This window comes from Momordica charantia, unplaced genomic scaffold (genome assembly GCF_013281855.1).
Source record: "Momordica charantia cultivar OHB3-1 unplaced genomic scaffold, Mcharantia_2.0 BLBB01000051.1, whole genome shotgun sequence".
NCBI classification, from domain to species: domain Eukaryota; kingdom Viridiplantae; phylum Streptophyta; class Magnoliopsida; order Cucurbitales; family Cucurbitaceae; genus Momordica; species Momordica charantia.
In genome coordinates, this window is record NW_028275207.1 from 28,640 (window position 1) to 52,516 (window position 23,877).

The following is a 23,877-nucleotide window of genomic DNA, read 5'->3' on the forward strand; positions in this document are numbered from 1 at the left end:
TTTTTCATCAAAATATTTAGGTTATATATACACGACAAGGACAATATATATGTTTTTTTCAGAGTAAAACAAACGTGGATGAATGATTAAACCTCAAACTTAGAAGTTAGATGCTATTAAACTACGCTCTTATTGATCATAAAAATAAATAAATATATTTACAACCAATGAAAGAAATATATAAGCCATACTTGTATGTTCTATTCATATAACCATTATGATGGTTTAAGTGCATCTTACTAATAATTTTTTGGATGTTGAAATAAAATCACATTAGAAATTCAAGATTATAAAGTTGATTTGTTTTCTCGTTGTTTTTGAATAACTAGTTAAGGCGTTAATTGGGCATAACTCAATACTCATTTTTGTGTTGTTAGTCCACACAACGCCACAAGCTTGCTTAGGCTTGACAAAGCAACTGGGGTGGAGAGCCAACGCCTTGTCTCCCCATAGTACTTTTTAAGGTAATTTTACTCTAACACTTGTGAACATCGAAAATGGCGAAGAGCCACTCACTGATTTTTATAGTGCACATTTGAATTTCATCTAGCTTAAATTTGGATTGCTTACATATATCTCATTGATATGTATCTAATTTAGACGGTCTTGTTTAGTGAGTTTTGTTTGTCTATTTTCTTATTATTTTTGCCTAAAAAAAAAAATTTCAAAGTCGCCCGTGGAGACTCCTCATACCACTCCTCACTTTACCTTCCATATATCATCAATAATAGAAATTTGAATATCCACCCACGTATAAGATAATTCAATTGAACACATTATACATTGATCTCAATTGAAGGTAAGCATTTTCGTTTCGGTTAAATTACAAGTTGGGTACATAAATTTTTAGGTTCCTAAATAATAAAATAGTAAGTGAAGTTTAAAATGTGTCTAAAGAAAATCCTAGAAACTTTCCTCAAAAAAAAAAAAAAAGAAGAAGAAGAAGAAGAAAAATCCTAGAAACGAGGATGGGGGCATGAAATAATCTAATAAACAATGGCGACGAGCCGTCGTGTAATTCACTCACTCGGACTCTTGGAGATGGAGAAGTGAAGCGCGAAGGAGCCGACTTTCATGCAAACAGAAGACGAAGGATTTGATTGAGATTGATTGATTGATTCATTGAGGGTGCAAAAAGAGTGGTTTCGTTCGAGCTAAAGTTGAAGCTAAGTCGAGTTACAGTTCATCCTTTCTCTGTCATCTTCATTTCTTCCATTATTTATTGGGTAGAAAGAAATCATCAAACCCCCATCACCATCTGTGAATCATTGCGGGACAGATAGAGAATTGAGATTTTTAAGTTATAGGTCCTCTTTTTGCTCTGCTCCCACTGGGTTAGGGTTTTTTTTTTTTTTTGTTGGGGTTCACTCGTTGTTTGTATGTCATTTATCTCACTATCTCCGAGTTGATTTAATGTGCGGAAGAGGGATGTTTCAGACCCACGACCCAATTCTGCTGCTGAATTTGACGCCAATTTGAAAGACATAGTCATTCTGGGTCGGATCATTCGTCTATCGGCTGTTTTGAGCTGAATTTTGAGCTTAAAGTTGAAGATGGAGAATGGTTTCGACGGGAGATCGTTGGCTGAGAAGTTCTCCGGATTGGCCGTCACAGCTGCTCCACCGGAGCAATTTAACTCCCACTCGTCCAACAATCACAGTAACAGCAACGACAGCAACTTGTTTCAGGTCTTGAAAGCTGTTGAAGCAGCGGAGGCTACCATCAAGCAACAGGTGCAACAAATTTTCCTTTCCCCACCTCTCATTTCCCGTCTCTCAGCATCAAAATTCATGCCATTCTTTCTATTAATTTTGTTGCTAAATTTAGTATCTATTCACTTCACGATCGTCGGATTATCTGTACTCCCAACTCTATTGTTAATCTCTTCCGCGTTTTCTTTATACATCCATCTTGTGTCTTTGATGTTTGACATAATGCATACCGTCAATCAAGCAGTGTCTTCCGTATTGAGAATGTTGTCGAAATGCAGAGATAGTTGCTTCATGACTCGAATATTTTTCTTCATCCAAAATCTGTTCATGTTTTTTCTTTCTATACATAGGGATTATGGGCACCCGCAATTCAACATGGGTTCTCAAAACCACCTTCTCCACGATCTTTTCATGTGGTTGTAACTGTCATAGCTAGTTGAAGATAGCTGTTTTATTTTATTTTTAATTTTTTCATTTTTTAAAGTGATAACTTTAACCAGATGGGCTAGTGGTCACTACGGGCCAATGTAAATAACAAATGGTTTAGATGACTTAGTGGTCAATAAAGGCCAATGTAAATAGCGAAGGATTTAGAGGGAATGAGTTCAAATCACGATAGTCACCTACCTAGTATTTAATACCCTACAAGTTTCCTTGTCAATCAAATGTAATAGGGTCAAGCGGTTGACTCGTGATTAGTTGAGAAGCACGCAAGTTGGCCCAGACACATGGATATCAAAAAAGGAAAAAAAGAGATAACTTTGGCCTATGATTTTATTAGATAATAAAAACTAAATTATTTTTTTGTATGCCATGGAAGGTTGTTTTATTTTTTATTTTTGTATGCCAGTAAAAACTAAATTATATAATCATCTTAGTTTTTTTCCTTTTTTCTTTCTTTCTCCCCTTTTTGAGTTAAACAACGGATGAGGATTCGAACCTTTAACTTTACGAAGGGTTGCCAACGTAGTTGAGCTATACTCAAGTTGGTAGAAGCATATTTTACACTAAATGGCTTTTTATTGACTTTAATGTTTTTAATGTTATATTTTTGAGTTTCTTAAAAGTTTGTTGTTATATATATTTATATTTTAGAATTTGAAGTTAGTTTGAGGCAGGCGCGGGTGCCACTGGGTATACGGGAGCAAAGCTACAACTCCCAGTTCTAAAAAAAAAAAGTTAGTATTATTGGAATAAGTGTTACAGGGTTAAATCATAGTCTCACAAAATTAATGGGATGCGAGGCGTGCATAAGCCAACTTAAAGATGAACAGTTACTAGAGAAAAAACCTTATTCAAGAAAATTAATGTCTTCAATTTCTAATCTTTTCCCCCCTTAATTATGCTTATTCATCATTCCTACCTTTGACGAAGTAGCTTTAGCATATAAATACATGTATTGCTAGTTTGGCGAGATAATGAACCATAGCAATTAGACATCATTGATGATGGAATGGTGTCAATAGACCATAGTGAGTGTAATTTGTGTAATGGTCCATCCTTCTCCCCAAGTGTAGTCCATAAAGCAGCTTTCTCTATCCAGTTTCTTAGTTTAAGTTACTGATGATGTAATTTCCAACTCGCATTTTTCACTTTGGTTAAAAACCAATAGTCCAAGCGTTCTTTCATATAGTGGTGTCTGCGCTTTTATCCATACTAGCATTGCACCTACTTGTCCTTTATACTCATGTGCATTTCTAATTACCCATCACCGTGTGTTTTATATATCATGAATGTTTAACTAAGTTGTATCATTCATGTTATGGCTACAACTAAGATTCTATAATTTAATATTATATACTGATATGTGCTTTTGTAATTATAGTATTTCTCAAATCTTTGTCAATTGGGAAGCTTTTGTGTAATTCCTTGGCTTGTGGGGATATCTCATCTCCCCCTTTTTTTTGTATCTCCTCTTTGATAATGAAATCTAGTTTCTTATCCAAAAAAAAAAATAGAAAAAGAAAAAAAAATTATATACTGATATGTGTATCTAAATACTCTTAGGTGGAGGAAAATAATCGTCTGAGGATCGAACTTCAGAAAAAGATCCAGGAACTGGAGAAATATGTAAGTGCCAATTGAATTTACACAAAATCTTAGTGTTTGCTTAATGTCTTGAACATGATTTTTGAATTATTTTGCACCCATTTAGTTTCTTGAAGTTAAGATTTAAAAGAACTATCTCCTCTCTCCTCACTCCTCATTTGATTTCTTTGTTGGTTAGTTATTGATCAATTGGAAGGCAACTTCATCTGCTATTCTTTCGATCAGCTCGATCTTAAGTCTTTTATTTTTGTTTGTTGATGGATATAATGGAAAGTACTTGAGTTGTAGTATATTCAACAAATCCTTCTCTGTTAGTTTTGCTCAAGGAAATTACTTATTGTAAGAAAGGAAAAAGAGTTGCTCTTTTTTCATCAAATTTCATTGGAACATCTTACTATGGTCGGAGTAATCTCTTGCTTCACTCTGTCATAGCCCATTCTATGTCAAGTTATACAAGCAGATGCGTGTAGAAAAAGACTGCTTCTAGTCTTCAAAATATCAACCATTTTTGTCGGTTTGTTGAAATTTCATTTTTGTCTGATGGAAGTGTGAAGAACAACATTTTGGTTCTGGCTGGGATTTAAAAACGAGCCTGGAAGGTCTTTTTGGGAAATGTTGAATGAATTTCTTCAGAAGTCTACGTGTAATTTGTGTGGTAAAGGATATTTGAAGTGTCTCATGTCAGCAAGGATTGGGGGTTCCATATTTTATTACTAAGCAGGTCCTTTTACCATCTTTGAGGTTTAATGCGGATGCTTCTTCAAAAAATTCAGAATTAAAATAGAGAAGGAGGTGGTGGTCTTGGATTTGGATGAAATTTTTGTAATCACTAGATTACATTCTTTCAATTATTGGAGAGTTTATTTATGAGATTCTTAAGAAAGAAATCTTTGGGAGTTGTTTAATCAATCCCTTTGAAGTTGACAAAGCTTTGTTGAAATTGCAAAATGGTAAATTCGTGGATTTCGAAGGGAGTCGTGGAGTATGGAAAAAGGTGGGAGGTATTCATATTCTGATTGAAACATGGTGTGCTTGTAAGCATGGAAGATTGGAGATGATTGAAACTGAAAGTGGCACGTGAAACCTTAGCGAATGGACATGGAACCCCTTGGACAAGTGGAACCTCTTGGTAATTAATGGTGGTTGGATTAAAAACCATCATGGGTGGCCTAATGGGACATGCAAACAATGTAAATAATAAAGGGCTTTGAGGGAAATTCAAATATAATCATTTTGTTCCTCCTCTTTTGGAGCTTTTGAAGATTTATCCTCTGGAATCTGTTTTTCCGGATGATATTGAAGTTGATTTGTTAGTGTTAGTAGTTATGGCTTAGATGAAAGTGAAAACGTAGCTGACGTAATGTTGATGGTTTGGAAGATTATCTTGAAGATGCCTTGAACTTTCTTTTGAATTGGGATAAATATCAATTATTGATTGAAAGTTCTTCTTGCTTTCCTATCATCATATAGATTGTGATATGCAATGGTTGCCTAATGGGAGTTTAGAGGTCGATTTTCCTTTTCATCTTGATAAGATGGACTTGTAAGATTACTTCACCCAAGTCGGTATCTCTTGTGTTCCTATTTAGCCCAAAGTTCAATTTGCAGACCTTTTTTTTTCCCTTCAACAAGAAACGACGTTTCATTGATATATGAAAAGGAAAAATGTGTTCCTTCGGGGACATCCGATAAAATTGGAACGATAAAGAGAAGACTAGCATGGCCCTTGCGCAAGGATGACACGCACAAATTGAGAAATGGTCCAAAAAATGAAAAGGAAAAATGTTCAAGATACAAACCCCAAAGGGGTGAAAAAGAAGAGGGAGAAGAAGAACGTAGAAATAGTGCAACTAAAGCAATACAAGCTCGAAAAAGATAAAAACATTCTAAAATAGAACTCAGACAAACTGCTTGTTACAAAGTGTGGAAATCCAAACTAATTCTAGAGCCAACATCTGCATGAGGGAAAAAACCTTCCTTAGCACCAAGAGCGAAGACAAAACTCCAAAAAGAACCAAGTAGAAGCTAGGGACACAAGAATTAGACCGCAACCAGAATTCAAATAAAGAGTAATCACCAAATACTAAGCCTCGATGCTGTCTTCAAAACACCTCCAAATATAAACCATCAAATGCCAATATGCACATGGGAGAAAAACTTTGAAAGCCTCACCAACCAACCATCTGAACTATAACAGTAAAGCTTTGAAAACTGCAGAAGACGTAAGAGAGAACAATCCAACTTTCCGAACAACTTAAAACTCAGAGGTCAAACTCAAATGGGACTAGAGTAATCCTCATTTCTTCAAAAAAGGAAGGAATGGTTGTTTGCTGTGGGTGAATTGACTTCTCATCTTCTTTTTGCTCATTAAATAGAATTTGGAGATCTTCCTCAACAGGATGCTCAGAAACATCCTCAATAGGAGTGTCTGACTTTGGGGAAGAGTCCAAACTACTAATACTAATTGCACCATCGTCATCTTCAAAATCATTATTCGAGCATTCGAAGGAGGATGATCTAGGAGGCAAACCCTCGTTAGGAATGAATAGAGCCAATGCACAAAACATTTACCTTGTCCATACTAACTTTACTAACTCCTTCCCTTTCCTTATTGAAAGCCTTATTCAAGTTAACTTGAACCCCTTCAGCTAACAAAGACTTTGCGAGCTCCTTTCCAAAATAGTGTTGGCTTTCTACGAGAGTAATAAAGAGGAAGGGGTTGAATTAATTTTTCGGTATTCTTCATACTAGGTGGAAAAGGGTTACCCTTTGACTTTTGTTTCAGAACAGCCTTTGCATTTAATTCTTGAAAAACAGTAGGGCCAATATTATCCATTTCCTTATTAATGCCCATGACGCCTGAGGAAGGCCCAAATAAGATTATGCCCCAGAGGAAGGCCCAAATAAGAAGTCGGGAAAGTACACACTGAGCAACCTATTGTAGATGCCCAACGAGAAAGCTTAGAGGGATCACAGTTAATACCCAAAAGCGAACTTTTTTCTCGGTTAATCTTAAGCCCCGATAAGGCCTCGAAAAAAGACACCAGATTGATCAGTTCCTTCCCTGAGCAAAAGAGAATAGTGTCGTCAGCAAATTGAAGGTGGGAAAGACTAACTGGATCTCTTCCCACAACAAATCCTTCTAAAACCCCTTATCCACGCCTGAAGAAATCAGGATGCTCAAAATATCCACCACGAGGATAAAAGCAAAGGGGAGAGAGGATCTCCTTGTCTCCCATTAACGAGAATAGAAAAATTGACCGACCGGAGGCAATTCCAAATCCAAGATCTCCATTTGAAACCAAAACCTTCTTTTCCAGGACTCTATCAAGAAATCCCCAGTCCACATGATCATAAGCTTTTTCAAAGTCCAAATTAAATCAGAGCCTTCCAATCATACAAAATCACGAGGAGGCTATAATTACAAAAGAACTTCTTGCGGTTAGAATACCACCAAGAAGATATATGCTGTACATTGTTCCACAAAAAATCCTATGTAACAAAAGAATCTTTAAACAATCTATTGTTTCTTTCTTTCCAAATAACCATGAAATAGCCTTGACGACATAATTCCAAACCACTTTTGCCTTGTTTTTGAACCTCAAGCCCATCAACCCTCAAGAAGCCAACTATCAATACTATTTGGGAGACAAATTGAAATGTTAAAAACTTGTAGGACAAAACCACCAATTCCTTGCAAACGGGCACGGGAGAAGGGATGATCCAACGATTCGACAAACTCGTACACATCCTACAAATGGATGGGGGGAGGGATCATTTTGGGAATTTTCTTTGAATTGTACCAGAGGTATTTAAACTCCTATAGCAAAGGGACCTCCTTTTCATATCTTCAATGAAATGTTCGTATCTTGTTTAAAAAAACTCCTACCACAAAAAACTCCTATAGCAAAGGGAGCAAAGAAAAAACTTCACCATTTTGGGAATCTTAAACCTCAAAATGGCTTTAATTAGGGGAACTTGTAATCCCCTTGCTGAGGGGAAAAACTTTAGGAAATAAGACCTATAAGAGAAAGAACCACTGGAATCTATAGCCCATTTCAAACTGTCTTGACCCACCCCAACTTTACAGCCTTCCATCTTTGCGTGAGGGCCACCCAATTGCCAAACTCTCTAGCAAAAATGCCTTTACGGAGGCCTAAGTCCCAAGAATGATTAGAAGCATTTGCATTATAACACGTGGCAATAACTGCTCCTTTCTTAAAAGAAATCGAATAAGTATCAGGAAAGGAGGTTGCAAAAGAATCATTTCCTCAAATTTCAAAAGGGCTGGAAGTTCTTAGAAGTGAAAAGATTCAATCTTTTTGGGTGTCTTTTTGCAATGCTTGTATGCTGGTTGGGGTTAGTTGGAGTTGCAGAAAGCTTTCTCCCAAGCTTTTGGAGCAGTTGGTTTGCTGGTTTGCTGGCTGGTTTTGACTGATTGGGAGCAGATCTTTGCTCGATTTTTTGTTTCTGAGTTCTCTTTGGTTTTTGGTTAGTTTGTTGATTTGATGATTCTTTTTTTTGTTGATCTTGGTTTTTCTTTTCTCCAACTTGGAGGTTGTTTTCCTGAACATGGATCAATGAAAGTTTGTTTTTTTTTGGTTAAAAAGAACTTGTAGAATTTAATATGGCAGAATTAGTGGATTTTCATCTCCTAAAATGGAATCTGGTTAAGCTCCCTTTGTTAGAAGGGGGTTTGGGCATTATTGATTTGAAAAAGGAACAAGAAATTACTTGCAAAATGGATTTGGCTTTTCAACGAAAAGAGGCTTTATGGAGGAAGACCATTGCTACCAAATATGGAACAAAGAACTTTATGGATTAGGGAGATTTAATTTATTCCAACATACGGTGCTAAGTTGGAAATGGACACTCTACTCTTTTCTGGACAGATTTATAGATTGGTCAAAGACCTGACAGATTTTCCCTTCCTTTCCTCTCTCGGCAAACAGAAAATGCTACTGTGGCTAAGGTATGGAATGAACAAACAAAGGCTTGGAACATGAACTTCAGAAGGAATCTTAAAGAAGAGGAAATTGAAGAATGGGCATCTTCTTCTTCTCCTTCTCTCTCTCTCTCTCTCTTTTTTTGTTTGTTTAATAAAATACAAAATTTTCATTGATAAATGAAAAAGAACGAAATTGTTCAAGGAAAAAAACTCTTGAAGGGGTGAAAAGAGAAAGAAGAAATTAAAATAAGAGTGAAGGAGTGAAAAGAGAGAAAAATTAAAATAAGAGAATCAAAAATCAGGAGTGTTATAAAACCTCCCAATTCATACAAATCATGCTAGGAGAATACGAAGAAAAGGAATCGAAAAGAACACACCATTGAGAGGCTTTGAACTTAGCAAGGTTGAAACATTCAAGTCACGATCTTCGAGAGCCTTCAAATGTCCTTTGTTTCTTTCAAACTATAATTCTGAAATAATAGCCTTGAGACCATTGACCCATAATAAATTAGATTTAGGCTGCAAACTAAACCCATTTAGAAGCTGAAGAATATTGCCTGAAGCTTCTGGACCCTACACCCATGACAGATTGAAAAGGAGAAAAAATGATCTCCAACTAACAGCAGCAAATGGACATAGGAAAACACATGATTCAGAAATTCTCCATGCTTAAAACATAACGGGCATATGGAAGGCACAACATCATCTTAGGAAGTTTCTTTTGAAGAACCTCGAAGGTGTTTGTAAGGTATTCCCCACGAAATGATATTCAAAGCAAAAGAGTCAATGTCCTAAGGGGCTTACACAGTACCAATCATTCGAGAGGGTTGGAGCTCTCCCTTTCAAGGACAAATCCTTACAAAAGATAAGACAATAAAACATTCTAGAAAAATACAAAAGCTTAAGTATTCCCTACCTAGAAAGTTTCCTCTTGGACTCTAGTTAGTGGATTTTCCCCCTTTACCCCTCCTCACATAAGTATTGACCACAGGGAGTCTCACACTACCCTCGGGGGAGAAAGACACCTTGTCCTCATGGTGGAAGTCGGGAAACTGTTGCTGAATGGTGGATAGATGCTCCCAGGTGGCCTCGTGTTCCCGCCAACCCTTCCATTGGATCAGCAACTCATATTCGTCGAATGTTTCTTGCAGAGTGCCATGACGACCGGGGGTTCGGCAACCCATTCCATGTGCTCAGAGAGGTTGGGGGGGGGGGTCTTGCACGACGTGGTTAGCACGAAGGGCCTTCTTCAGCTGTGATACATGGAAAACTGGGTGGATAGTAGCTTTGGTGGCAGATCGAGCTTGTAAGCAACAGTGCCAATGCAGGACAAAATGGTGTAAGGACCGAAGTACTTGGGGTGAGCTTCTCGCAGCGGCGTTTAGCAAGGGATAACCAGTAGTAAGAGCGTATTTTCAAATAAACCAAGTCCCTTCAGTGAATTCAACTTCCCGTTGATGGTGATCAGCGAACTTCTTTTGGCAGTTCTTGGGCTTTCGGCTAATTGATCCTTGAGGATAGAAAGGGCTTGGTCACGTGCTGCCAGCTGCTGGTCAAGATCAGCATTTGGGGTGCATTGGTCACCGTACAAAATCAGGGGAGGCGGTGGGCGGTCGTATACAACATGGAACAAAGTGGTGTTAAGAGAGATGTGGTAGCTGGTGTTATACCAGTATTCTACCCACACGAGCCATTTTCCCTATAGCTTTGGCTGTTCGTTTCAAAATAGTGTAGGTAAGTCTCCACACATTTGTTCACGATATCGGTTTGAACACCACTGCCAAATGTTGAACATGGGATTGCAAGTCAGGACTATAGATTAAAATATCATCAAAGAAAACAAGAAGGAACATGCGAAGAAAGGCGAAAAGCCCGGTTCATCAGGGCCTGAAATGTGGCTGGGGCATTAGTGAGGCCGAAGGGCATGACCAAGAACTCGTAGTGGCCCTTGTGAGTCCGAAAAGCCGTCTTCTCCACATCTCTATCATCCATTCAGATTTGGTGGTATCCGAATTTTAGGTCGATTTTTGAGTAGATCTATGCCCTGTGGAGTTCATCAAGCAACTCCTCCACCACTGGAGTAGGGAACTTATCAGGGATAGTGTCACTGTTGAGGGTCCGGTAATCCATGCAAAATCGCCAGCTCCCATCTCTTTTTGACCAGCAAAACTGGGCTTACACTGGGGCGGATTATGCCTGCTGTCAGCATCTCTTGGATCAGTCTCTCAATCTCCGTTTTCTGGATGTATGGGTATCGGTAAGGTCAAATGTTGACTGGTGGGTGTCCTTCGGCGAGTTGAATTCGATGGTCGACTTCCCTTCATTGAGGGAGTTCGGTGGGGTTTGGAAGAGGTCCTGATACTCACGCAGTAGCGCCTCCACCACTGAGGGTAGTGCCGATGGGGGGTTGCCATTGGTTCCTCCGTTGTTTCCACTAGTCCCGTCAGAGCTCGTAGTTCCACCAAGAAGCCCTGATCCTGAGCATTCCAGTGACGAGCCAAACGTTTCAATGTGACCTCAGCCTTGGTCAACGATGGGTCTCCTTGGAGGACGATGTGGTTGCTGTTATTTCGAGATGTCATCGTTAAAGCTCCCCAGTCCACTTCCATAGATCCCAAGTTGCACAAACACTGCATACCTAAAACGACATCTATGCCTCTCAGTTCCAACGGTAAAAAGTTCTCAATCATGGTCAACTCTAGAAGCTTGAGCATCACTCCCTTAGAAATCCCCTTTCCTTTGACGACCACTCCCTCCCGTACCCATCACTACGCCATAGTTTGAAGTTTCCACGGTCGGGATGTTAATAGTGTTGATGACCTTCTGGGAGAGGAAGTTATGGGTCGCGCAGCAGTCAACGAGCACCACCCCGACCGCTTGCTCGATTTCCACTTTTAACTTCATCGTTTTCGGAGTTGAGAACTCAACCACCGTATTCAAGGACAACTCTGTTATCTCGCTCATCACTTCCAGCGTCGTCTCTCGTTCCTGGGTTTCGTATTCCATTGGTGATTCCATTTCTTCATCGTCGTGAGCCATTAGCACTCTCAATTCTTGGTTCTTGCATCGGTACCCTATAGGGTACTTTTCATCACATTGAAAACACAATCCTTTCTCTTTGCGTGTAAGGTATTCCGTCTCAGGAATTTTTTGAAATTTCCGTCCTTTTTTGCAGCGATCGTACCCATGGAAGGTGCTGAGGGTCTCCTTGTTAGGGTGATTGTGCGAGTGGTAGGCGCAGGGTTGACAACTTTTAGGTTGCTTTTTGGGCTATATTGGGTTGACCCATTACAGTTTCCCTTGGAGGCCTCATTAAACTGCTGTACGGCTGCATTACGATCTTTGATGAGTTGGGCCGTTTTCATGACTCTGCTCAACCCAGTGATTTCCCAACTTAGGATTTCGGCCCGAATGAGGGGGTGGAGACCCCTCCAATACCTCGTCTGACAATCCTTGTACCTGCGCTGCCAATTCTTCAAACAACCTGCAATATTCCATGATTGTCCCCTCTTGTCGTATAGCGAGAAATCGAGTGCAGAGGCTCCCCTCCTACGACGGTCGGAAACACACAAAGAGCCTAATCTTGAGATCGTACCAACTCAAAAAATCTTGATCCTTGGTTTCCCACCAATACCATGTAAGAGCCGCTCCGTCAAAGCTAATCACGACCACCGTCATTTTTCAGTGTCCAGCGGTGTCGTCAAAGCTAATCACGACCACCGTCATTTTTTCAGTGTCCAGCGGTGTATGTGGAAGTACTGTTTTGCCCTAAACAACCATCCGTCTGGGTCCTCACCGCACCGGAAAACACCGGCATCTCCACTTTTTTAAACTTGCTACGATCGTACTGGCCATCTTCCCATTTTTCTGAAGGGTCTCCTCCGTCGAACTTGCCTCTTTCCTCTGGTACCTTTCGCTTCTGGCCTGAGGTCTCTCCCTATGATGCTGAAGCTTCCCTTGACTTAGAAGCTGAGAACTCCGAGACAAGCATGGCCACTGCTTTCCCATGTTCTTCAATGTGATTAACAATTGAATTCAAGTGCTCTTTTACCTCTCTTCTAGTTCTTTCTCATTGACATCCTCTAGTTCTTTCTCATTGCTTTCACAATGCTCCTCGAGATTCTTTTGTGTCATCTTGATTGATTTCCCCAGGACGAGGCTCCGATACCAAATTGTAAGGTATCTTCCCCACTTAATGATACTTGAAGCAAAAGAGTCAATGCCCTAAGGCTTACACAGTACCAACCGTTCGAGAGGGTTGGAGCTCTCCCTCCAAGGACAAATCCTTACAAAGATAAGACAAAAACATTCTAGGAAAATACAAAACTTAAGTACTCCCTCCCACAAAGTTCCCTCTTGGACTCTAGCTAAGGGAATTTCCCCCTTTACCCCCTCCTCACATAAGTATTTACCACAGGGGTCTCTCACTGTTAACCTGGGAATCAACACGAAATCCAAAGGGAACCGAAGAAACCTTTTGGAAGGGATGGTTAAACACAACCAAACTTAAAAAGAATAGGCATCTTTATCATCTTTATTGTCCCCCTTCTGCCTTTCTCCATCATGGTTCTGTTTATGTAACACGGATGTGAATCTCAATGTCATATTTTTATATATTGTCCCTTCTCCTCAAAGATCTAGAAGCATTTCTTTTCTATTTTTGGATGGAGTTCGTCTCACTCACCGACACACAGGGATTGGTTGACGTCAACTCTCAGTCAAACACCCTTCAAGCCGAAAGGATTCCTTTTGGCTACAAATCAACATACCTTTCACATGGACAGTTTGGAGAGAGAGGAATTATAGACTTTTTGAGGGAAAATAATACTTTGTGCAGAAATGATTCTCCTCCCACAATTATAGCTTGAACACTCTTTCATCCAATTGAAGAAGTTTTTGTTACTTCATTGGATAGGGTTTTGCTTTTTGTAAATTTCATAGGGAAAAATGTACTTTTGGTCTCTGAGATCCGAGGTAAGTGTCTATTTGGTCATCGAATTTTCAAAATGGACATCTTACACTTTTGGTCCCTAAAGTTTGAGTACCGGTTCTAAATGGTCTTGAAGTTCATATCTTGTTAAAAAAAAGGTCTCTAAGCTACTTCGACCATTAGTTGACTAATGTTAAAATGACGTGGTAGTTAATTGTTGTATATTAATTTAATAATTTTTTAATGACTGAAATTTTCTCTTTCGCTGTTTTTTTTTTCCTCCAAATTATCTCCTTCATTTCACCCTCTTCTTCCTCCTTCCCTTCCTCTGGTGAGTCGCCATCTTAGTCCTCGCTAGCCATCACTGCCTTTGGCGACCTTTGCTGGCCACGAAGAGGGAAGGAGGGGGAGAGCTCTCCCTCTCTCCCTTGTTCCAAATAATATGAAATTGGGGTAACAAAAGAGTGATAACCTCAATCCAAGGCAGATAACAGGCCCTCGTTCCCCTTCCATTATTGCCTTGGAATTATTGCCTTGGAAATTTGTACAAGTCTCAATAGGTGTTTATCAATATATATATATATTTTTTTTGATAAGAAAACAAAGAGAGTGCATTCAAATCAAAGAGCCCAAAAGGCGAGAACAACCTAAAGGCGGAGGGTAGAGAGAACCCTCCCCAAAGAGAACTATACAATCGCATTCTTCCAATCTTGTGAAATAAAAAAGAGACTGTAGTTTCCAAAAGCCTTCTAGTGGATTGTGGCCCACCAAGAAGCTGTATGCTTTGTATTCACACAAAAAGAATCTAAAGGGACTGAAATTAGGAAGACCCACCAAGAGCCCTCGCTGCACAGTGCCATAGGACCGCAGCTTTGCCTTTGAGCGCCACCCCCACCAAATCCTTCCGCTATGAAGTCATCTATATGTTTAGGAAGACAGAAGGAAAACTCCAAAAGCGAAGCCATACAGTTCCAAGCTCGAGTGGAAAAAAACAGTGGATGAAAATATGATCCACCGAATCTGAATTTCTTAGGCAGAGACCACAAACCGGAGGGGAGAGCGTCCAATGGGGGAGCTTTCTTTGTATTCTCTCGACTGTGTTTGTGCTCCTATAAAAGAGAGTCCATAGGAAAAATTTCACCTTTTTTTGAATCCTAAAATTCCAAATCATAGAAGTTGTGGTCGTGTTCAATTTAGGGTAGGGAGCCGTCAAAGCTATAAAAGCTGATTTCGCTGTGAAACAACCTTTACTATCTGTCTTCCACCATAAACGATCCCTGCCTTGGCCTGGAACCATACCTTCTAATTTATCAATGAGAGATGCCCATCTATCGATCTCACTATCAAAAAGATTCCTTCTCAACCCGATATCCCAAGTTGAAGCCTCGGTAACCCAGCAAGCTGCCACAGGATGGTTCTTTTTAGTGGAAGGCTGTACAAATCAGGGAACAAGAAAGAAAGGGGGGAAGGATCAATCCACCTATCCTCCCAAAATCTCACCGAGTCCCCACTTGAAACTTCAAAAAAAGTGAGCTTTGTGAAGGCCTCTAGGTTGTTCTGTATATCTATCCAAGGTCTTCCAATAGAAGACCCTTGCAAAGGCAGAGGCATCCAACCATGTGAATCCTCCCCATAAATGGAAGCTATCACCTTCCTCCAAAAACTATTTTTTTTCCGTTGCTAAGCACCAAAGCCATTTCATGAGGAGAGCTTTATTCCTTAATCCAAGGGAGCCAATACCAAGACCCCTGTTTTGTGAGGCAAGGCAGTCCATGACCATTTCACAAGATTTCCAATTGGTCTATGTCTTCCACCATTCCAAATGAAGTCTCACATGAGTTTCTCCCATGGTCGAGATCACCGACTTAGGAGCTTTTAGGATTGAAAAAAATAGATCGGGATGCTGTTCAAAACTGCTTGTGCTAGAGTTAATTGACCCCCCTTTGATAGCAACAAAGATCTCCATTTTTCTAGTCTCTTGTGCATTTTGTCCACCACTGCTCCCCAATAGATTGGCATTATATGATTTCCTCCAAGAGGGAAACCAAGATAGGATAAGGGAAAGGATTTTGCCTTACATCCGAAAACAGAGGCCCAGAAACTCACATCTGCTCACTGCAATTAATTCCTATCACTGCAGTTTTAGCAACATTCAATGAAAGCCCCATCATAGTAAGGAAAATTTGAATCAGACCCCACCCAATTTCCCATCAACTTAGGTGAACAAGTACTAAAAATCAGTACATCGTCTGCATACTGAAGGTGTGTTACCTCTATAGAATTTTGGCCTACAGTAAGACCTTTTAGGATGTTCCTTTCGTAGCAAGAATGAACTAAGCATCTCCCACTATGGTGAAAAGAAAGGGAGAGAGAGGTGGGGGGGGAAATAATATTATAGGGTCTGAACATAGAACCTCTAACTATAATACCAATTAAATCCCCATTTAACCCAATTGTTTTTCATATTCTAACACATTTCTGCACCGATTACCGTCAACTATATTGCTGTTGGTGTGTAACTTAGTTTCTTATAAACATATTATGGAATTCATTAGCTTGTCAAGTTATCTCTATGTTCAATGCACTATTTGAAATTTGTCTTCATACACTTTGATTGTGAGTTGTTATGATTCCTTATTTTTGGGATATTGAGCTTGCTCTCTGTTATTTGCTTACAGACGATGTATTGTTTCAATTGTATCTAATAATTTGTTCTTGACATCCTATCATCTTTTCATTGAAATGTAGCAGAAGGTTGATGAATCTTTGGCTCGAAGGTTTCATTCCACAGACCAGTGGAATGAGAATGACCATGGATCAAATGGGGGTCATCAATCAGATAATTCAGTCGATAATGAAAGGCATAGGTTTAAGAATAACATTTCTGCAGTTGATTCACATGGAACACTAGTTGTCCATCGAGATGTTGAGCAAAAAAATGAAGTTTCCATGCGTATTGATAAAGAATCTCGTTATGCGGACGGCAAGTCTGACGAAATAGTGAATGCTCTTCCGGGTGTTCAGCCTTCAGTTGATAATGCTGGTTACTCGCAGTTCTCTTCACCATCTACAACATCCTTCTCTGCTAGCAGGCAAGTATAAAAATATGTGATTCTTCCTTATTGGCCAAATGATGTTTTTAGTTTAATAAAACATAGCATATATGTATATGTATATTTGATGAGAAACGAGAACAAATATATTAAAGACAAAAAGGTGACAACCTAGGGGCCGGGGTGGAGGGAACCCCACACGAGGGTTACACATAGGATATGAAAACTATTTTGTGACTTTTCAGGTTTCCAGTGGATGGAGAATATGATCCACAGATTAAGTTGTCTGGACATGGCCTGATGTCAAAGGCTGAAGCAAACAATCCCAAGAGTCTCTGGAAGCAGGTTTATCCCTTGGTTCTAGCCCTATTTTCTTTTGCATGGAAGCCCTCTGACCTGTGTTTCATATTCAGGATCTTTTGTTAAAGTCCAGGAACATGAAGATGAAATTGTGCAGTTACGCAAGCATCTTGCTGATTATTCTATCAAGGTAAGTGAACCGTATTGACTATCTTAACACATTGTGTAGATGAGTATGATTTTATTGTAATATCCGTTTTTGTTAGGATTTATTTAACTCGGGAGCTACTGATAATTCTTATTGCAATAGGAAGCACAAATACGAAATGAAAATATGTTCTGGAAAAACGTATTGCCTATATGCGTTTGGTAAGCATGGCTTTTCTCGATTCACTGTCAATAACCTTCCCTAAACTTTTTACTTCAATCGTTTGCATCGTGTCCATTCTCATTGGTGCTCTGCTATTGGACTTCTTTCCCTCTTTGGTGTCCATTTAATTAGGCCTTTGATCAACAACAACAAGACCTTGTTGATGCTGCTTCTAAAGCTCTCTCATACAGACAAGACATAATTGAGGAAAATATACGTCTTACATATGCATTGCAGGTTCTTTCCTAGCTATCTCATTTCTCACGTGGGGCTGTTTTTCATAATGCCTAATCTTCTGTTGTCCTTGACTAGTGATAAAAATCTAAAGAACCATTAAAATACCAACTGCAATTATTTTTATAATATGAACTCTAATTAACTCCACAGTTCTAATCTGGTTCTATCAGGAAGCACAGCAAGAGAGAACTACATTTGTATCATCTTTGCTGCCTCTTCTTGCGGAATATTCTCTGCAGCCTCCTGTTCCTGATGCTCAGTCCATTATCAGCAATGTCAAGGTGAACCTTTAAATCTGTGAACTTTGAACGAGTTAGAATTGTAATTTATGTGAGAAACTAGATGACAAGATTTTGAAATTGTATTGAAAATTAAAGAACAAGAAATTACGGGAAGATTGTGGTTTGAAGGATAAAAAGAACTTCTCAAGGGGAGGACACCACCCAAGACACTTTCTCCGACCTTGTTAGAATTATGCTTCATCTTGATGCTCTATCTTTAAACAGTTCTGTAATAATGGCTTTACCCTAGTTCCAATCACTGAATAGATAGATTTAATTAAGGTATCAGATTTTTGGTTGGTTCCGCTTTGCAGCAAGTTTGAGGTTCAGATCTTTTGGTTCTTTTGGTCTTTTCTCGGCGAAGGCCCTGAAGGGAGGTTTCACTTTCTTTGCTTCTTCGTTCTGGCGGTCAGTTTTATATTAAGCAGTTGTTTTGGTTTCCTCCTCAGTAGGTAGTCTTTTCCTCCTCAACAAACAGTCATTTTGGTTTGACAAGCTTTGTTGTTGAAGTTTTTTCAGTATCTCTTAGCTTTTTGATTTTTTCTTGGGCTTCAAATTTCGTCTATTTTGTTGTATTTTGGTTCTTACATTTGGTTCTTTTCTTCTGGGAGCTTGTATTCTTGAACTTTTTTCTCCTTTCCATATTATCAATGAAAAGTTTGTTTATTGTTAAAAAAATAAAAAAATAATGGCTTGAGGCAAATATTTGGGGGAATATTTTTTATAATCCATTGTTGTAGCGAGGATGTCACATCTCCCTTCCTTTTGTAATCTCTTTTTATAATGAAATAATTGTTTTTTTAAAGAAGAGGTGGTTGTAACTTCCATAGTCAGTTATGTTATGTTGTTCATATTTGTGTTTTGGTTCTGAGTTATAGTTGCGTATGTCTTTGTGTGAAGTTCTGTATTGGACCACTGGTGTAGGAGAGATTGATGACCCCCTCGAATTTGTCATTAGCGTGACTGGTTGTAATTTCCTCTTGGAGAATGTCTAAGTAAATATAGGACCTATCACTATCCTTTCATAGTCCTATATAACTTGTATAGGAAAGATACATGAATTTTACCTAGATAGTTTATTCACTATTATATAACTTATAGCTGCTTTTAAGCCTGTTCAATTTAAATACAATGGAAAAGTAACTCCGGGAAGTTTATGTATTCTTGCAGATTCTATTTAAGCACTTGCAGGAGAACTCCTTCCTTCTCACTGAGGTACTGTGCATTTAATAGATCAATGATAGCAAGGGAAACTGATGCACACTAGCACAATGGTTTCTTGAAGAGATCTTAGAATAGCTTTCATAAAAGAGATCAACCCCTAGTTATAGAGGTTGTCTATCAACTAATACATGGTAAACAAGTTACTGTGAAGTAACTATCAACTAACTAAACAATTAGAATAATAAGCTACAACTTATGTAGGAAAGCCTTTTATAACAACCAACTACTACATCAGAAACTGTAATTTGATCTTTCATTTTGCTACTTCCATTAATCGTTCTGGTCTCTGACTCTGGTTATAGACAAAATTGAAAGAGTCACAGTATCAATTAACACCTTGGCGCTCTGATGCAAGCCACTCGAGTTTTGCACAACAGTCACCTTCCACTCAGTTGGTGCAACCTTAACTGCTTCAGTATGCTCACATCTTCTAGTTAAACCTCCGATTTGAAGTAACTTTTTTTCCTTCTTAATTTCCTTAACTTTATGCCAGACTAAAAATGGGCTTGAACTGGTTCCTCAACCTTCATACTGGAACGGGAAGATCCCAGTTTCTTCTTCTGATGCTCAGACAACAGCTGATTGGGATCTATCAAGTCATCATCAGATTGGTTTAGGTGTTGATGTTGCAAAAAACTTGGAACCAGATGATTGGGGAGGTATTCACTTCATGCAAGCAGGTGAGCCTGGTCACATGAAGACTGCTACTGAACTGAATACAATAACAACCATCTCCATTGTTGGTGCGTTCTGCTTTCATTGCATATTTATGTTGCATGCCAAATGCGTTAGTATTGTCCAGAGATGAATATTGATTTACAATATTAATTTATCTCATTGAATGACGTGTAACTTCATTCTGTTTTGGAACTCCCCTTATCATCTTATGTTCAATTACAATAATTTTCTCAAGAGTGGCGATCTTAATTTTTTGAACAAGATACGAACTTCTATTGATATATGAAAAGGAACAAAATTGTTCAAAGATACAAACTCCTGAAGGAGTGATAGAGAAAAACAAGAATAGAAAATAAAACTAGGACTATACTACAATGGAGAAATAAAGGCCTCCCAATCATATACAAATCATACTAGGGGAATACGAAAGAAAATATCGAAAAGAGCACACCATTGAGCAGCTTTGAATTTGGCAATGTTGAAGCATTCCAATGACGGACGACAAGAATCTTAAAAAATCCTTGGATTCCTTCTCGAACCATAATTTTGAGATGATAGCCTTAAACCCATTAATCCAAAGTAGATTAGCTTTAGGCTCCAATCCAACACCATGTAGAATCTGAAAAATATTATTAGCAGCCTCACGATTCCATGTTCATGCTAATTGGAACATCTGGAAGAAAAGATTCCAACAAACAGCTGCATATGGGATGGATCTTAATTTCCAATCAATAATTTGGGTGGTCTTTCACTTCGATTATACCCCACTTTGGAATTTGTTCAATTATGCTGTGGGCGTATTTTCAGATTAATAGATATTTGGACTGCCTTGTTCACTAATTCTATAGTGCACATATTTTTCTTCTTTGGAGTGGGGGCTGGTAATCAGAGACTTCTATTGAAATTGGAGAGCAGTCACATGGGAAGGGACGTACAAGACCACCTCTCCTAGAACCAATGAGGAGTACAAAGAAGCCCTCTGATGGAATAAATAGCAAAATATGAGGAGCTAAAAAACTCTTTCTGCAAAGTTTTCCAAACAATCTCTATACGAAGCCTAAAAATTTTTACCTAATTCTCTTTATTAGTCGCACAGTACACATGAACCTGCACCTGCAAAACTTCCCTTTCCCATTAAACCTAATGCTGAAGAGTGTGTAACACTTCATGCTTTCTGCTGTATACCATCTAGCACAAACCAAAAACTTCCTTTCTCCCACAAATATTCTATTATTTCACTGAAGCCACAGCTCACACAAGCGTGCACCAACTACATTCACCTGTTTAGTTTTTCCTGTTTTCTCAATAGCTTAAGCATTAAATGTCTGACCCAACTCATTCTAAGCCCCCCAAACAGAGCATTCTAGCAATGGTAACTGAATCACATTGAAAAAATAGAAGATTTTGGTTTTTGTCAGCCTCAAAATAAAGCATGGTCCAATTCTAGCAATTTTGGTACCTTCCTTTTAACCTTGGGGGGCAGGCTCCTCTCCCAGCTAATATGAGAGCCCTTGTCTCATCAATCTCAGTGAGTCATCCTTCACTAAGAGAAACGAGATCCTATGGGTGCAGGTAGTGAGAGTTTTTCTTAGACACAATGGATTGAAGGGAACCACCACACATTTGGTAACAAATCTCTCTTTTTTCGATACATTCAATGATAATAGTCTTATACATGGCTTTAATTGGTGCAAAGTTCACAGTAGAGGTCATTTCTCATATCGGATTTTCTAAGAATGTTTGAGGAGTTTTACCGTAATGGTCACATTAGCAATCTTGTCGCAGAATTCGAAAAGTCTGTTTGTAGACTTCCTTTTAATTAGTTCATGGAGCAGTCCATGGGTTGATGGTTCAGATTCCCAAGAGGACATTATTCCCTTCTCCCTCTTTGATGGTTCAGAATTGGAAAAGGTTCTCATTGTATTTGCTTCTCTTATTTACAGCACGAGTTTACTGAAGCTTTCTTTGTTATTAAGAGATTTGAGTAGCTTTCCTTTGTTATTAAGATTATGAGCGCCTGGTTGAAGGCGGACGCATATATCTTCTTTTTTTTTTAAATTTTAAATCATTTTAACTTGATAAAACCCACCTCATCATGAAATAAACAAAAGATGAAGAGAGGACAAAGCGAGGGCGTGCCAAGGCGCAGTGAGGCGCAAGGCGAGCTCAAGGGCGCCTTGGCACCCTCAGGGCGCCCAGCGAAATCGCCTCGCCCCTCGCCTTAGGCGCTCGCCTGGGTGCGCCTCTAAACACTGTCTCTTATTGATCGTTTTCTCCTAACTAAAGGCTGCGCTGACAAACTTGGGATGCCCTTTGCTAAATGTTTAGACAGAACCACATCTGACCATTTCCCTATTCTCTTGGATTTCGGTCAGACAAAATTGTGGCCCTACTCCTCCTTTCAGATTTGAGAATATGTGGCTCGCACACAAATCTTTCAAGCCGTCCTTGAGTCTTGGTGGAACAACAATCCCATCCATGGATGGCCGGGTCATTGATGATGAAGCTCAAATCCTTGAAGTTTGCTTTGAAGCTGTGGAACAAGGAGCATTTCGGGTGTATACATTCCCAAAAGGATAAGCTCATCAAAGCCCTGTCCTCTATAGATGAGATGGAAGGCGCCCCACACCCTTTCCCCGGCCAAAGATCTAGAGCGAAGTACTATCCGAGAGGATCTCCTCTCTCTGGCTGCTAAAGAAGAGATTTACTGGAGGCAGAGATGTAAGCAAAAGTGGCTTCATGAGGGGGATGAAAATACCAAAATTTTCCACCGGTTCCTTGCAAATAAAAGGAGAAGAAGCACCATTATTGAAATACTCTCAAGGGAAGGTAATAGCCTTACGCAATTGTGGATATTGAGAAGGAATTTATTGATTTCTATACAACCCTCTATACCAAGAAACCCGGACAGCGATGTTGCCCCAGCAACCTTCCATGGGACCCTATCACAGACGAAAACTCTCCACTTGGCTGGAGCTCCCTTTCACGGAGGAAAGATTTACAAAGCGGTCGGCTGCCTTGGCAATGATAAAGCTCCGGGGCCAGACGGTTTCATTGCAGAATTTTTCAAAAATCCTGGAACATTATCAAATTTGATTTTGGCAATGTTCCAAGATTTTTTCCAAAAGGAATCATCAATGAAGCTCTCAATGATACCTATATTTGCCTCATCCCCAAACGGAGACAAGCAAAACAGTCCATGACTTTCGACCTATCAGCCTCATACCCTGCGTGTATAAATCCTCGCCCGATGATACCTATATTTGCCTCCTCCCCAAACGGAGACAAGCAAAAACAGTCCATGACTTCCGACCTATCAGCCTCATACCTTGCGCGTATAAATCCTCGCTCGTGTCTTATCTGAAAGACTCAAAAGGGTGTTGCCCCACACCATTACCGATCACCAATCTGCTTTTGTTGAAGGTAGGCAGATCCTCGACTCTTCACTCATTGCAAATGAAATTATAGATGATTGGAAAGTGAGAAAAGAAGAGGGTGTGGTTATCCAACTTGACCTTGAGAAGGCTTTCGACATGGGGATTGAGACTTTCTGTGGGAAGGACCAAGCTTAAATGGTAAACCACATCTCATCAATTGGACCCGTACACAACTGCCATTAGACGAAGGAGGCCTAGGTGTTGGAAATATCATTCATAGGAACCGGCCTTATTATCGAAATGGATTTGGAGATTTATCACTGAACCTACACAGCTATGGAGGAGGCTCATTGCGGCTAAATATTGTGGATCTCTCTCTGTTATATGGCCACCCATCAAAACAGTTTGCATAGGGGACCATGGACTGGAATCTACAAACAAACTAGCATCATCAATACTTATGTACTTGTAGAGTGGGGAAAGGAGTCGGCTCAGCTTTTGGCACGATAAATGGCTTTCTCAAGGCTCTTTGGACAGCCTCTTCCCAAGCCTCTATGCCATTTCATCAAACAAGGCGGCCACTATCTCTGATCTATGGTCACAAACCACATCCTCCTGGGAATACAATTCCGAAGAATCTCAAAAAGGAGGAGTTTACTGATTGGATGGACCTCTCCCATATCCTTTCTTCTGAAACAAGCCCACCTCCCTTGCTGAC

The 23,877-nt window shown here is 39.4% G+C and overlaps 1 non-coding gene and 1 pseudogene across 2 annotated transcripts; both read left to right on the plus strand.

Moving 5' to 3' along the window:
- Positions 1 to 910: 910 nt before the first annotated feature.
- LOC148207845 (uncharacterized) lies at positions 911 to 19,110 on the plus strand (annotated as a pseudogene). Its single transcript, XR_015787622.1, has 9 exons — positions 911 to 1,733; positions 3,720 to 3,782; positions 16,391 to 16,731; positions 16,938 to 17,037; positions 17,106 to 17,182; positions 17,303 to 17,361; positions 17,495 to 17,599; positions 17,770 to 17,880; positions 19,051 to 19,110. The product of XR_015787622.1 is annotated as an uncharacterized LOC148207845 (transcript).
- On the plus strand, positions 5,431 to 5,533 carry LOC148207846 (U6 spliceosomal RNA). Its single transcript, XR_015787623.1, has one exon. It is a non-coding gene; the product is annotated as a U6 spliceosomal RNA (small nuclear RNA).
- Positions 19,111 to 23,877: the final 4,767 nt, after the last annotated feature.